Source organism: Castor canadensis, chromosome 2 (assembly GCF_047511655.1).
Source record: "Castor canadensis chromosome 2, mCasCan1.hap1v2, whole genome shotgun sequence".
NCBI lineage: Eukaryota > Metazoa > Chordata > Mammalia > Rodentia > Castoridae > Castor > Castor canadensis.
This window is the reverse complement of record NC_133387.1, coordinates 8184097-8196456: the sequence shown is the minus strand read 5'-3', so window position 1 is coordinate 8196456 and position 12360 is coordinate 8184097. Positions and strand designations below refer to the sequence as shown.

The 12360-nt window shown below is 43.0% G+C and overlaps 1 long non-coding RNA gene across 1 annotated transcript; it reads left to right on the top strand.

The window, feature by feature from the left end:
- The first annotated feature begins 1152 nt into the window (after positions 1–1152).
- On the top strand, positions 1153–11535 carry LOC141418911 (uncharacterized). Its single transcript, XR_012443569.1, has 2 exons — positions 1153–1736; positions 9375–11535. It is a non-coding gene; the product is annotated as an uncharacterized lncRNA (long non-coding RNA).
- Positions 11536–12360: the final 825 nt, after the last annotated feature.

Here is a 12360-nt window from a genome sequence, read left to right as displayed (position 1 = left end):
GCTAAGTCCATAGTTTGCATTAGGTTTCACTCTCGGCATTGTACATTCTACAGGTTGGGACAAATATATAAGGTATTTGTCCATTAGCATATCATACACAATCGTTTCACTGTCCTAAAAATCTTCTGCTCCACTGGTTCATCCCTTACCCCCGTCCCTGCCAGACACTGACACTTTGCCTTTTGCAGAATGTCATATAGTTGATGGAGTAGTTAATTTTAAAACCTTGACTGGATTAAGGATTATGTAGAGAACTGGTAAAGGATTGTTCCTGGGTGTGTCTGGGAGGGTGTTTCCAGGTCAGTACCTATGAGTCAGTGGACCCAATAGGAAAGATCCACCCAATAAGAAAGATCCACCCTCAATGTGAATGGATACCATCTAGTCAGCTGGGAGCCCAGCAAAGAGGCAAAAGAAAAGCAAGTTGTCAGCCAGGCGCTGGTGGCTCATGTCTGTAATCCTAGCTACTCAGGAGGCAGAGATCAGGAGAATTGTGCTTCGAAGCCAGCCCTGGCAAATAGTTTGTGAGACCCTATCTCAAATAGCTGAGATAGTTGAGACCCTTATCACAAAAAAAGACTAAAGGCTGGTGGAGTGACTCCTGTCCTAAGAGCATCTGCCTAGAAAGCATGAGGCCCTGAGTTCAAACCCCAGTGCCACCAAAAAAAAGGAAACTTAAAATGTAGACCATTGTTTCTCAATATTAGAAATTTTTTTTTTTAATTCTAGCATACTATGAAAAACACCTGGTGCCCAAAAAGTCTGGGTCATTCCAGCAGGCAGCACGGAATCTCAAAATGTGTCTGTGAAGTGGGCAGCCGACAGCCACTCTGAGAACCATCATTACTAAAGTAATTTATGTAGCAGGTAGACAAAACCACGTGTAGCAGAAGAAAAACTTTTTTTCTCAACCCTCACCCTCATTGGTTCTTAGCTGGATTGGACTCCTGTATCAAAAGATTAACAAGAGAAATGACAAGTTTATCAACATACATATTTCTCATACACCTGGAAGATGCCCAGGAAGGAGTAGTTCTCAAAAAGGTGACCTTGAATTCCAGCTTCTCCAGCATCTTCAGCAAAGAACAGGGAAGCTTTAGAGAGGGCAGAAGACAAAGGAGAAGGACTTTGCACTTGCACAGGTGGCAGGTGGCAGGTGACAGAGACAGCACCTGAGGTCAGGGAGTCAGTGAGGCTCCCTTTAGTGACGCAGGGCCCTCTGGTCCTGGGCAGGCTGAGGAGGCCTACAGCCGCCCCTGTGGTTAACCTTTGTCCTCCCTGGCAGAGGGCAGAGGGCAGAGGGCAGAGAGCACCTTTTGTCTTTGTGAATTCCTGTCCTGCTTTGCCGCAGGTGGAGGGAGGGCTGAGAACTCTTCTGTAGCCACTTCCTGATCGTCCTCATCCTGACTGTCCTGGCGTTCCAGGAAGGCACCTTCTGCCCTCCCACACATCTGGAAGAAATGGTCATTTTCTCCAGAAGGTATATTTAATTTTTTTTTTAAGAAGAGAGACACACAATAGACTACTTAGGGGATCCATTTTATGAAGATAACAGGACATCAGACAGATCTTTCTGGCTTGATTTTTGGCAAGAAATGCTCGTTGTCTGACCAGCACACAACAGCCTGAGGATAAATATAACCACAGAAACCCACTTTTCTCAACGTTTGAATTGCTCATTATTTTGATCAGCCTTTTTAAAAGTCCTGCAGGATATTTCCATGTAGGAACCACAGGTAAGTGTACTTTTTGTCTGTTGCTAGATAAAAGCCTATCAGGTTTGAATATATTTCACTCTGTTGTCATATTCCTACACTCTTTCTTATTCTCAACATGTCTTTCTTATTTCCCAGCTCCAAACTCCTTCATTCTCCCTTTCCTAATAACTTATTGGTGACTTTTTTCAATTCTTCAGTCCCTACTGGAATTTGAACTCAGAGCCACTCCACCAGACCCTTCAGTCTCCACTTGTACTTTGGATGTATCTCCTACTCACTCAAACTCTGCTGAAAGTTTTTTTTAGTCCATGTCTGCTTAAAGAGGTAAAGGGGCTGGGTGCCAGTGGCTCATACCTGTAATCCTAGTTATTCAGGAGGCAAAGATCAGGAGGATCCCAATTTGAAGCCAGCCCAGGCAAATGGTTCATGAGACCCTATCTCGAAAATACTCAACACAAAATACAAGGGCTGGCAGAGTGGCTCAAGTGGTAGAGTACACTTTGCAAACATAAGGTCCTGAGTTCAAACCCTAGTACTACAGAAAGAGAGAGAGAAAGAGATATTTCTACCCAGAAAGACAAGTCCAGAAATTTTGTCAAAAGGTAGCCCTTGCCTGCTGAAGTCCCTCTAATAATCATTGGACAGTCTTTCATTTACACAGCGCTCCTTTGAACTTTCCATCTAAGTTGCACAGAAAGGCAAAATAAATCTCCCTGTGAATTTGGTTTGTCCACTTGCCATGTAAATAGCATCAGTTCCTACCTGTGGTGAACCACTTGGTCCTGCTGAGCCGCTCTGGGGGAAAAGGGCCCTAGGCAAATACTGCACCAATCCACCCAGGTTCAGAGTTTAAGATTAAGGGGTTTTGTAAGTATGGAAAGGAAAATCTCATTAACATTTTAGAGACACTATTAAAAAAGAGAGAGAGAGAGAGAAAGAAGAATTAGGGATTAGGGCCAATGTAAAGAGTTGTAGCTCAAGTGGCCGAGTGCCTGCCTAGCAAACATGAGGCCCTGAGTTCAAACCCCAGTACTGCCAAAAAAAAAAAAAAAAAAAGAGTAGCACATCAAATTGGTCCCAGATGAATCGAGAAGATACTTCCAGCCTCCTTCCTGGCTACTAGGGACATGGTATCTAATATTTCAGGCTTGACAGGTATAAGCCATTCACACATTCCTAGGTGCAGAGTGAGTGTAAGCATCATAAAATATTCAATTGTATTTGGCTCCAGTATCAGCAGAGTTGAAAAGGTAAACAAAGGCAGAGTGTATGGGCCCACTTTTAGTAAGAGAATACTCAACCCAGAGGCTTTCTATGGAGGAAATGTGCCTAGTCACAAAAGGAGCCGTTCAGAGGCAAAGCCAACTTCAGGTCGCCATCCTGCTCGGCCATCCACACTGACACCTTTATGTTGAAGTGGTTATTCTCCTAGTGGCTGCGGTTTCTCTCTAAAGAGAAAAGAAGGGGCCAGGTGGCATGGCTCACACGTGTAACTGTAATTCAAGCTGCATGGGAGGCAGATTTGGGGAGGATGCAAGTTGAAGGCAGGCCAGCCCCAGCATAAAGTTCACGAGACCCCATCTCAAAAAAAAACAAGCTAGGCATGTGGTCTGTGCACCCAGTCCAGTCCAGCCCCAACATAAAGCAAGATGCTACCTCAAAAATAGCCAAACAAAAAGGGCTGGGGCACAGCCTTTTTGGTAGACTTCCTGCCTATCAAGCATAAGACACTGAGTTCAAACCCCAGTACCACCAAAGTAAATAAGTGAATAAAAATTTTGAGGAAAAGACTTGAGACCTGCCCAGCTGCTGAGTCTCCACAGAAAACTAACAACATGGGCTGATGATGAGGGGAAGCTCAGAATGAGACACTGTGTCTCAAAGTCCCCCTTGCTTAAAGTTCTCATTTCTCCAGAGACATTTCTAGAAATTAGTTCATCATAATAAAAAGTAATAACAATAAAATATAATATAATATTGTCACGAGCCAGGAAAATTAGCAAGTTCAAGGATTTTGAAGGAATTCCGCATGGGTGACTCGGTGTCCAAGGGAGATAGCAGTGAGAGCAGAGAATCTGGGATGACTCCAGGATTCCTCATGCTGCCACTCCATCAGAGAGGGAGCTAAAGGTAGAGAACTGGTTTTCAGGACAGAAGAAATTAATTCAGCTTTGATCCTGTTGACTAATGACACTCTTTGGTCAACTGGTTTTTCCACCCACTTCATGTCACCTTATAATATATGACTGGTTTATTTTTAACTTGGGAACATTTTGCTCCTCAGTGGTCTACATGTAAGCTCTTCTGCTTTTTCTCATCAATATTAGACTAACAGACTTTGAAACCTTAAATCTAGATGTGTTCTCAAGAGATATTTTGTTTTCAAGGTAAAAATCATTTGTCATTCCACTGTGTATGTGTGTGTGTGTGTGTGTGTGTGTGTGTGTGATTCACCTAAGTTTCAAACAGAGATCAAGCACCTGACAAAAACACAGCTCTGCCCTCAAAAGGTTAGGAATCAACAAGTACATTTCTACACACTGAGGATTCCAGGGGAAAGAGTTTTTCTAACCATAAATGGTCTCTCTAATTTGCTTGCTAGCTTTTCAACTACAAAATATGACATCAAACAAACAGGATGTGTTTAGTGACTTGCACATGAATACACTGCTTCTTGGATCATGGCATTCTACAGCATAATTACATATTCCTGAACTCGCCCCAGCACACCCAGAGGAGGTGATATGCAGGGCAGGCAGAGCAAGCTTGGCCTAAAAACCAGGTGAAGCGAGGGATGGGACAAAAGACCCCCAACCCCACCATGCAGTGTACACTTTTCCTAGCTGCAGATAACCCACAGATAAACTATACCTAAAAAGACAGCAGAGTGGAGGACATCTTTGCTGTGATTTATGTAAAATGGGTGAGGCTGATATTTTTGTATGTACATAGAAAATGCAAGGAAGGAATTTGCTAAGCCCTGTGTGTGTAGGGAGGTGGAGGATGGCTTGAGAAAAGGCCTGAGTCAAAGTAGGAGAGACTTCATTTTCCTGTGTCCTCTTTCATTCTATTTTGATTCTTTTTTTTTTTTAGGCAAAATTATTTAATGTCAATAAATTTTAATTGAATAATTTTACAAACAGAATTTGCTACATGTTTTGATTGGTTCACTGAATATCAAGGTCATCTCTAAAGCTGATTTTTCTTCCAAGATAGCCCTCTTTAAAAGATGCTTAATCCAGTTATCCTACATGACAAAATATGAGATGAACACAACATAACCAAGAAAGAGCACCCCAAATTACAAATTACAAATTTGTAATTTGTAATTACAAATGTTGCAATGTTCACAGTATCTGGGCGTTACAAAATCTCATTAGCAAGAAGTGGCCATTAGAAAAGTCCTGTGGCTTGCACGTTATTTCTACTGGACAATAGTCTCCCCAGTGACTGCTAACAAAGCATACAGAAAACCTAGTGGGAGAATTTTTTATGGTCATGTCCACAGCAAATGAGTCTATTTGATTCTTAACATTCTTCTTCAAGGAAAATGAATATGAAAGGTGATGGATGTGTTCATTAGGTAGATTACGGTAATCATTTCACCATATATTCATATATCAAAACATCACATTGTTCACCATAACTATACATAATTTTAATTTGTAAATTATACTTCACTGAAACTGGGAGGAAAAAAAAACAAAAAAAAAGAACGTGAGAGCTTGGCACCAGTGGCTCACGCCTGAAACCCTAACTATGTGGGAGACTGAGATCAGGAGGGTCGAGGTTCTAGGCCAGACCAGGCAAATAGTTTAAGAAACCCCATCTGCAAAATAACCAGAACAAAATGGACTGGAGGTGTTGCTCAAGAGGTAGATTGCCTGCTTTGCAACTGAGAAGCCCTGAGTTCAAATTAGCTAGTGGGCTTGAACTCAGGGCCTACACCTTGAGCCACTCCACCAGCCCTTTTTTGAAATAGTTTTTTTTCAAGCTAGGATCACATGAACTATTTGCCCAGGCTGGCTTTGAACCACGATCCTCTTGATCTCTGCCTCCTGAGTAGCTAAGATTACAGGCATGAACCACCAGCACACAGCAATAAGCATTTATAAATTGTCAAATTAAGTAAAGACATAGAATTCCTATATGACCCAGTAATTCCACTCCTAGATAGAGGCAAGCGTCACTTTTAAAGATGAGGTCGTGCTCTGAGACGTGTCATCAGGTAAGTCTATCATTGTGCAAACACTGTAGACTGTATTACACAAACCTAGATGATGTAGGTCAGACACTAACCATGGCGTCTCGGTGCGATCAAGGGATGGGGCAGATACAAGACGCTTGAGGCTGCGGCCCATGTCACCCAGCACACTGCCTTATAGTAAACTTTGCTTTGTAAGTACAGGGAGACTAACAGTAAAATGCCCAGCCAGTGCCCCCTCGGGAACACGGTCATCTGTTACATCATCAAGTGTTAAGCACAGCACCGTAGGTTTAGTTACAGTGGCAGCATCACAGACAAATGAGTAATGTGTTGCACTATGATGCCACCTTGGCTACACTGTCACCAACAGGCAGGAAATTTTCAGCTCCATTGTAATCTTATGCCACCACTGTCATACATGTGGCCGTCATTCACCAAAACGTCCTATGTTACTGGAAAACCAGTCCCCTGGCCTCAATGCCAACTCACAAATAACAAGAGCAGGGTTTTGAGAAAAAGGAAATAAAGTTTATTATTCGTCAGATAAGGAGGAGGACAGGGAGAGTCAACCTCTCCAAGCTGTTGCCCCACTTCTGAGAGCAAATGTCCGCCTTTTAAAGGCAAGTTCAGGGGCTCAGCTTGACTACGTGACAAGATGCATGCCACCATGGCTGCTGGTCTTGGTTCTCCAGGTGTCTGGTGCCACATCTCTGAACTGTGTGTCTTCGATGGCAGGTTTACTGCTCTGGTGGTCAGAGAGTAAACTCTAGAAGACTGTCTGGTTTAAATGAAGAGTAAAGGGTGTTAAACTTGAACTACTCAGCATGTGGATGAAAGGAGGAAAGATGTCAATTTAATTAACCAGCAGCGTAAACTGGCCACCATACAAGCTGACCACACCAAAAGCTTTTCCCTCTTATGGTTCCTGTTATACTTATGTGACATATGACTGTATAAAACCCAAAGAATTGAAAGCAGGTGCTCAAACAGATGGCTGTACATACATAGTCACAGCAGTATTGTTCACTGTACCAAAAGGTGAAAACAACTCAAATGTCTATCAACAGGTGAACAAAATGTGGTACATTCCTATAATGGAACACTACTTAGCCATGCAATGCATGTAAAAGCATTGCACTAAATGAAAGAAGCCTGTCACAAAGGGTCACACACTGGATGGTTCCATTTATATGAAAAAAGTAAACCCATAGAGACAATTGCAGCTGATGGGTGCTGGGGCCTGAGAGAGAAGAAGAGTGAGGACAGCTGCTTAATGGGCTCCAGTGTCCTTTTGCGGTGAAAAAAAATGTTTTGGAAGTAGACAAAGGTGGTGAATATACTGGATGGTACTGGATTGTTCACTTATAACGGTTAATTATATGTTATGTGAATATCACTTTAATAAAAAAAAGTAAATGAAAGTGGGAGGGGCCAGCTGCCAGTGCTCACGCCTGTAATCCTAGCTACTCAGGAGGCAGAGATCAGGAGGATCAAGCTCTGGGCAAATAATTAGTGAGACCCTGTCTCAGAAATACCCAACACAAAAAAAGGCTGGCAGAGTGATTCATGGAGTACAGTGCCTGTCTAGCAAGTGTGTGGGCCTGAGTTCAAACCCCAGTGCAGCTACACACACACACACAAATAGTCCATTGGAAACACCATCAGATGATATCAAAATTGAGAATAAAGATCCTAAAGCTTGCCCATACTGCCATCACGCTGAGAAGTATTTGGGGTTTTATTCCAGCATAGTTTGACAACAAATTTCTTAGAAAACACTGAATTCATAGACCCTTTCCTTAACACTCCTACTCCTTTTAGCACATGAACTTGACAGAATAGACTCCTCATTAAGTCTCTTCTTGTTGAACTGGGCACATGTTCACCTTGGAAAGAGAATAACTCTGTTGTAGCTGAAGCTGACAGGGACCTGCCTCTGGAAGATCCTGTCATCAGCCAGTTGAGAGAGCATGGGTACCAGACATTTGACCTCAGCCTGTACAGTCCCTTGCAGCCTGGGCTGCCCACCTGCTCCTGTCTGCACCTCTTCCCCTCCACTCCTTTCCCATTGTCCCCTGGGGACTGAAATTGTGGTGACTCTCTCCTGCCTTGTCTTGGGTCCTTTCTCATAAATATCCTTACAGGCAGCCGAAGTGCATCCTGTACCTGGCCTTGACCCCAGATAACTTGGATGTCCCAGTTCCTTCAGCATTCCCAACTCACCATTTGGAGACCATCGTTTTGGGTAAAAAGGTGTGGCATGTTTATCAGTTTGAAATGGAGAAGCTTGGTCTCTGCGCTAGATAACTGTAGCTGTTTGCTACGCCTTCCACAACCAAGTACCCAGGCTGCATGACGTGAATCTCAGGCTTTTATTTCTCACAGATCTGGAGGCAGGAAGTCCAAGATCAAGGTGTCAGCAGAGCTGGCTCCTTCCGAGGCCTCTCTCCTTGACTTGAAGATGGCCACCTCGTCCCTGTCCTCCCAAACATGCTCTCCCGAGTGTCTGTGTGTCTCGTCCTGATCTCTTCTCATGGACGTGGGCCTACCCTGGTGACCTCCATTTATTCATGTCTTTACAGACCCTACCTCAACTACGGTCACATCATTGGGCACTGAGGATTAGGACTTCGAGATGTGACTTTAGGGAGGACACAATTTAGACCGTTACGATAATATGTTACATCGTTATTCATCACCCATTGCATGTATTACATAACAACTTCCAGAAAACACTATTTTAGGCACTGTACTAGACTTTTGCATATATTATTTCCTTAATGCTCAGAAGAGTCCTACAAGAGATGTACTATTTTACAGACAATGAAATGAAAAAGCTTATGGTTACACAGAGCCACCATACAGGACTTGAACCCAGGCAAGCTCAGCGTCCTTGGTCCACTCAGAGAAAAAGGTGGGAGGAAGAAGCTGTTTCTCCACAATGGAGAAATGACTCAATGCCCTGCCACTAGGGAGGGTGGAGGCTCAAACAACCAACAGAATTTTTGCAATTATGACCATACTCATGAATCCCAAATTAGCAAATTATTAGTATGTAAGGATGCATATGTATGTATATGCATACATATATGTATATGTAAACACACATATGTACTTATTTTCTAGAAAAATAGGACCAAAGTGTTTTATAACTAGCATTTTGCTTATCTCTATGTCAGCTTTTTTTTCTTTTATTCATATGTGCATACAATGCTTGGGTCATTTCTCCCCCACTCAGTTTATTTTTATACCATTTTTGGAAACACCTTACTTAGTGGCTTATAGTATTCCACTGTATGGGTGTGCCATTATGTATTTAACTAATTCTCATTTATTGAGCATGTGTGTTACTTCCAATGTTTTTCTGTTATAAATGACACTGCAATTAATATTTCTAATCTTTAAAGTATCAAGAATGCTTATATTCTTTCTGTATTTTTGTTTTTGAGGTGAGACTGGAGTTTGAACTCAGGACATCATCTTTGCAAAGCAGGCACTCCACTGCAAGCCGTAACTTCAGTCCATTTTGTTCTGCTTATTTTGGAGATGGGGGTCTCATGAACTATTTGCCAGGACTGGGCTCAGACAGAGATCCTCCCAATCACAGCCTCCCATGTAGCTAGGATAACAGGCGTGAGCCACTGACATAGGAATAAAAATGCTTAAATTCTTTCAATAAATTACAAGTTGTAGACTTGGGCTCTCCAAGGATACAAATGGCTAAGGTTTTTGCTACTGTTTAAGTCCCTCCCTGAAGTATGTGAGATGGAAGAAAGTATTTTAGGATGGAAGAAAGGAGCCCATTTAATTGCTTGAGCCAATGAGGCTGAGAGGCAGAGATTAAAGATCCAGGAGGGGCAGGGATCATATTAGAGCAGGTTCCTCGGGGAGGTGGACAGGGATGGAACTGAAGCCTTATGGAAGGCTTAACTGTGTAAATACAGATTTGATTAGAGTTTTCCTCTTAGCCTCTTCAGCAGCATCTGTTTCCCCGTGAGATAGGAGTGAAGCTGCCCGCTGAAAGGGGGAAATTCTGGCTTGCCTATTTTCCCAATATCACCTGAAGTGACCTTGCTATGTCAACATCAGCTGCATTCTCCCCTAACAGATGCTTGTGTGATCTTCGGAAACCAACTCATTTGGGTCACAAAGGACCATTCCTTAGAAGGCTGAGGCAGAAGGAGCATGCTCAAGACTAGCCTGGGCTACATACATAGCAAGATCCTGCCTCAAAAAACCAAAACACTTGATGGGGCCCTTTTGGTACCCTGGATGTCTTCTGAAGAACTTGAGAACTCAAGTTCATTCCCATCTCTCAGAGTCCCAGGAGGAGGGTACCCTGGGTGCGAAGAGCCCCTCCTGAGCCTCCAGCATCCTAGAATCCTATATTATTCCATCCCGAGTTTAGTGAAAGCCTTTGTTTCTCAAAAACCTGCACCAATGGTCCCCAAATCCTAGCTGCCAGGATTTTCCATTTCCCTTTTGTTGCCATCCAGCAAAAGCTTTGCATGACTCCACCCTCTGAGTACTGTTGATGGGTCAACAGGATTTTGTCACACTATTCAAACTTTTTTGTTGGTGTGGTGATCAGGCTATGCCCTGCTCCAGGGTTCCTCCATATTGTATAGAGCAGTAGCCTTCAGGCTGCTCCTTGCCCTGAGTGACTCCATTTTATAAAACAGCAGTGTGCTCCATTTTGAGTGCAAATGCTGAGGCAAAGTGACTCTACATCTTGTTTGTGCAAGTAAACAACCAACATCCGTCCAGCACAAACCATGGGACAGACTGATAAATAACTTATATGCAAATAAAAGATTACCACTTATGAACTAAATCAGGGGATACATGGAGACATCTGGGCATATCAAACCCATATTAGAAAAACGAGGCCCGTGAACTTATTAAATCAGACCAAGGAACAATGCAACTCCCTCACCTCGCTCATATAAAAGGAAGGACACCTAATATTGGGGTACAGCAGCAGACACCAATGAATCATCAGACCATCCAGTGCATGCATCATGAATTAACAGTCAACAAAAACTCCCAACTCTGTCCTGGGCTCAATGTGATCCACGTGAATTCACCATCCATCAGGATCAAGTCTGGAATCAGCCCTGAGCCTTGAACCAGCATTGCCTTGAACTGCCTCTGCATTTTGACAGCACTGCCCCTCAATAGCTCTGGAACTGGGTTCTTCATTCCTTATCTACCCACCCGCAGTAACTCTTCACATCTGAATCAACTCTTTGCTCTTACCTTCAGCTAGGCCTGAACCCTGACACTACTTAACCCTTTCCTAGCTTTCTGAAACCTATATAGCACTGTGAAGTGTAAGAAGAAGTGTAAGTGTGAAGAGTTAATATCAGTAATTAAGACTAGAACATAGTCAGGCACCAGTGGATCACACCTATAATCATATTTATTCAGGAGGCAGAGATCAGGAGGATCATGGTTCAAGGTCAGCCCAGGCAAATAATTCTAGAGACTCTATCTCAAAAGTACCCAGTCACAAAAAGGGATGACAAGGTAGCTCAAGTGGTAAAGTGCCCGCCTAACAAAGGAAAAAAAAAAAAAAAAAAGACTGGAGCAAAAAAATCTGTTTCCCAACTAAGTCACAGCTACCCTGCAAGACCAGGAATGACAAGAAATTGACATAGCTTGTAAATTTATTGTTATTCAATAAATTCTGACATTGTGGAAAGGCACAAGTATGTTCATCTGTTTTTGATATCTTGCTCATAGTAGTGGGTTTGAAGCTTTCCAAAATAAAAACTTAATAAAAAATCCAAGAATCTGCCCGAATCCTTTTCCAAATCAAGACAGCTTGAGCTACTATTGCCTCGAGCCCTGTCACCTCTCAAGGAGAGAGAGACATTCTTTAGAATCAACATGCCACCCAGGGACAAAAGTGTCCTAGCCCTAAAACCTCTGTCACTGGAGAGTATAGCGCTAGTGGACACCTCAGTTCTTGCATCCAGCAAGAGAAGAGTCCAGGCAAGATGTGGAAAATGTAGTAAAAGCAATAGTAAAGCTTACAAGGAAGGGAATTTAGTATAACTGGATAAAAATGGGGAGAAATGGGGGGTAGAGGTGGGAGGGAAAACCCTTTCCTGCTCCCCATGCAGGAAATGGGAATAGTCTAATCTCTAGTCTTAAACTTTTCCAGCTGATCATGGATCTGGACGGCGCCATGATCCAGAAGATGTGTGCTAAAATAGAGAAAGGTCACCTACTCCTACCAGAAACACAGCAGGTGTGCTTTAGGGCTTCCCCTTGCTTGACAGGCCCTTTATTCCTTTTGTCCCTCTACTCTTCCAAGGAGCCTGGCAGCTTGTTAACATCTCAAAGAGGAAGGCAGGTGAAGGGAGCCCCTTTAGGTCTCCCCGTTCTTATAACTTAATATCTAAAAGGAGGTGGGAGAAGGCTAGCTGT